Genomic DNA, 4,384 nt, shown 5'->3' on the forward strand with positions numbered 1-4,384 from the left:
TGTTATGTTTAGTTTTTCATTTTTATGCCACTGTCAAACTTAGACCATACATTTCCTAGGGCAAAGACCTATCATTTTAGGAGTATGTTATCCTGGTAAAGTGCCATGTACATTTTTATTTATTTATTGTTAGGCGGAGTTTGGGAAGTTATTATTATTATTATTAATAATAACCACTTCCCCAACTATACCTAACTTCATTCCTTCATTCCTCTCTATACTTTACCTCTTTTCAGAGCAGAGGACTTATTACTGGTGGTGCACCCGTATCCTAAAATTGTGAAGGCTTCAATTGTAGGGCAAAACCCACCTATTAATGCATAAGTGATGTCTACGCCTGAATAGGTAAACAAATAAATGTATATTCCCATGTGCCCCAAAATGCAGATTATATTTTGACATACACCAAGGCCATAGCTAGACCTAAAGTTTATCCCTGGATCGTCCAGGGGTCAAGCCTGTTCATCTAGGTGACACACAGGGGATCCAGTTCTCAGGCAGGGGCGAACCCTGGATGATCCCAGGATAAACCTTAGGTCTAGCTGTGGCCCAAGAAATCTGACAGCAGCACAGTATATGTAATCTGATTGCAAGTCCTTCTTAGCAATCCTTCCAAGCTGGCTTGCACAACTGGTGACCCACCAAGCTGACTGCAGCTGTCCACCCACGTATAGCGGCCAGCACCAGTGCAAGCTCTCTCCCTGCCTAGCACTCCTTCCCTTACCGTCACATCAACCCACTGGTACTTCCCCATCCCGTGCCCCCCTTACCTTTGCCACTGCCGTGACAGCTGTATGGGGAGTCACACGGCTGGAGGAGACAGCCTGTCAGGTCCCTTGCAAGCTCTAAACTCTTCTAGCTGTGGGGCTCTCAAAGGGGAAGCAGAGGGTGGGCGGCTGCTCCAGAGAGCCCCGCCGGCCATTCTGTAACTGCTGCAAATGCCAAAGTGGGAGTGCAGCTGGCAGGATCCTTTAGAATGCCCACTAGAGGCAGCAAGGACACGGCAGGCGATGGGCACTCCTGGCTGGTGTGGGGCGGGGCAATTTGCCGCTCTCCAGGCTCTGGTGCCTGATGTTGGGACCTCACTCTGATTCATAGGTGAGCTGGACCTGATTGTGGCCTGCTTTTGCAGTTCCTGGCTGGCCAGCAGCAGCAACATTAGGAAGTTTCCTGAGTCCTTGATTGGCTGCCATTCATGACTGGTGGAATGCAACTGGCTTGGAGGGGAGTCATAAGGTAAGCAGGCTTGCTTTAAAACAGCTCTATAAGGAAGGGTGAAAAAGCAATCGTGTGTTGCCCAAAGGCTTTTAATAAGACACTGAGCTGAAATTTCTCCTAGGCTAAACATACAGTAGGCTCTACTCCAGCTAAAGCTGGCCATACATCAGTTCCACTGAAATCGATGGGATACATTTGTGTTCATATAAGGTTCATTGATTTCAATGGGACTTGAGCTTGACAACTGACTCAAACAGTTTGTACTAGTAATATGAACGACTGTTTCCTTGTTGGGGGGTAGGGGGAAACAGCTCTAACATGGCAGAGGGTGGAAAATGACTGTTTGTTTGTTTATTGCACTGTGAAGTATAACAGCCATGTTCAGCCACACTCTTTATTTTCATCGTTGCAAATTGCTTTCTTTGCATTGTCATGATCAGAATATATTACACAAACAACAGCAACGGTAATAACACAGCCGAAGGGAGTGCATTTCAGAGAGGCACACTGTTTAAATGTTCTTTTAAAAATTGACATATAAATTACACGAAGTTTGCTGGAATAAATACTGCCTGGTTTCTTCACTTCCATAGAGCTTGTTTGCGCATCATGATACCTATTAACTTGAGACTATCTGAGACTGCCAATGGGCTCACCGGTGGAGATGCTGTTTGTGTGAACTGGTCCCGTCACGTGGGCGAAGTCCCATTTTTGCAATGGCAACTGCACTTCTTGGAACTACCAGCAATACAGCACAATAGGGATATCGGAGGAATCCATCAGTGGGTGGGGGTGGGGGGCAGTAAAGCTCGCTTCATCAGCTCAGCCGCCTTGACTTCACTTTATTTTCTGAGAGCTCGCCCAATGTGACCTGCATTGCATCGGGTGTGTTCTCAGTTGTTTTTAAATACATAAGTTTCGCAGATTTCCTTTTTTTAATTTCCATTTTTAAGATTTGCATAAAAAGCAATTTGCGCAAATTACACAAATTTCAGCCGTAACTTGCGCACAGTTCGGCCATAATTTGTGTAATGAACCAAAGGCGCCATATGTCCTGGCAACGGACATCCCTATAACACACATATAGAGACACCAGCTCATGTCCACATGGTCTGGCTACAAACTTTTCACTGGCTCTCTAGTGCTGGCCCAGACATTTTGTTTCCTAAAGCAGCAGAGCCCAAATCCCACCCCACCCCACTCCCTCCCTGGGAGTGCTAACAGCTTAAAAGTCTTGCTGCCCTATTAAAATACCAACTTTGCCTTCATGTGTCCACCCCCACGTTGTCACCTGAAGTGGGTCACTTAACTCTCCTGCATGGCCAGCCCACCCCTAGGACAGTCATGCCTCTTCTTTTACAAAGGATATCCCTCTGTTTGAAGGATGACCAGAAGAGTGTCCTCTATTTGAAAGTGTCCTCTATTTGACACTTTCTAATTCTGGTTGAAAGATAAAGAACTGTCCCCCATCAATGGTTGTTACCTAGGCAACAGACTGAAGAGGCTGGCATACAGGTCACCAGGTCACAGTTATCCGCACTATGGTGAAATGTATTGAATTTCTATTTAAATTATTATAATTATTTCTAAATTTGCATCTGTACACATAAATTAGCATATGCAAATGTTATTCAAGTTAATGTTACATTTTGCCCTCTAATTAGGGAATCCATTCCATTTCCTTGCTTTTTGCAATACACAAGTGACCACCCTCACCAGCCCTGAGTGCTTACAAGGAATTTGCATGGGAACCCCCATGATATAGGAAGTGGTCTCTAGAACTGTAAAACTGTAGGATGATGATGATGATGATGATGATGATGATGATGATGATAATAATTTATTTCTTACCCGCCTCTCCACTTGGATCAAGGCGGGGAACAACAGTGAATATAAAACACATAAAAACTGATTAAAAACAGAGCATACATGATTAAAAGCCTTAAAACATCCTAAATATGTGCATTCCTGACCAAGACACTATCCAAGTACCAAAGTGTGTTTTTAAATCCATTTAATTTTTACACACACCCCTTTTAAAATAGTTTGCAGTGGTTCTTTTTCCTCTCTCTGTTTTCCACAGTCATTTCAGCGAAACGCTTTTAAAAGCAAACACTTACAGCATAATTCTTTCACTATACAATTATTAACATTTCCCTTCCTGGTTTTATTTCATTTTCGTCCATTAAACAAATAAAATGTAAATCATCTAATCTAATTTCGTTAATGGAGTTTAATGCATATTGGGTGGAGGAAGAGCAGATAACATTGAGATGTGACTAGAACAAGTAGAGAGCTGCAAAAATAAAAACTTGCACATCTGTTTTTGTACGCAGTATAAAAACGGAATCCCCCCTTGACTCTCTCATACACTAGCCCATTCGATACAGACACATGCCCTGTCCTCCTTTTCATAGGGTCAACCTAGGCATGTATGCTGGTGGTACTATGTGTAAGTACCTTATTACATAGCTCCCTGGAAAATGTAATACCAACCACCAAGCATGGCTTAGAGCAGACTTATCCAACTTCGTAGTTTCCAAATATTTTGGGTAACATTCCCCATCATCCCTAGTCATTGGCCATGCTAGCAGAGGCTAGTTGTAGTCCAAAACATCTGGAAGAAACAAAATTGGGGAGGTTGGCTTAGAGCCGCCTGGACATTCAACATATATCCCCCCTCAAGAACAAACAAACCTCAAAACAGGAATGGGTGTTAGGTCTGAAACCTGGACAGCAATCACATAAAATGTTTGCAAGAAACCAATCAAGAGAATCTGTTCACATATTTAAAATATATTCAGCCACAAAAGTCTGCTTGGTTGGGTAACTGGTCATGTATTTCATACCAATCAATGCATACTTCGTTGAGAGTAACACTAAACGTCTTTTGCACATGTTCCTACGAAGAATCCTGATCAGACGATACTGTGAACAGTTGCACCTGTGCAGAATCTCATTCCACATTCCGAGCCAGGGACAAAGGCCAGATCTACACCAAGCAGGATATAACACTATGAAAGTGGTATGAAAGCAGTATATGATATGTGTCTTGGGCCCCAACAGTTGTCAGTGCACTTCAATACCGCTATAAAGCAGTAGCGTGGCTCCTGCCTCTTATATACGGCTTTCAAATCGCCATATCCTGCTTGGTGTAGATCTGGCC

This window comes from Elgaria multicarinata, chromosome 10 (assembly GCF_023053635.1).
Source record: "Elgaria multicarinata webbii isolate HBS135686 ecotype San Diego chromosome 10, rElgMul1.1.pri, whole genome shotgun sequence".
NCBI classification, from domain to species: Eukaryota; Metazoa; Chordata; class Lepidosauria; order Squamata; family Anguidae; genus Elgaria; species Elgaria multicarinata.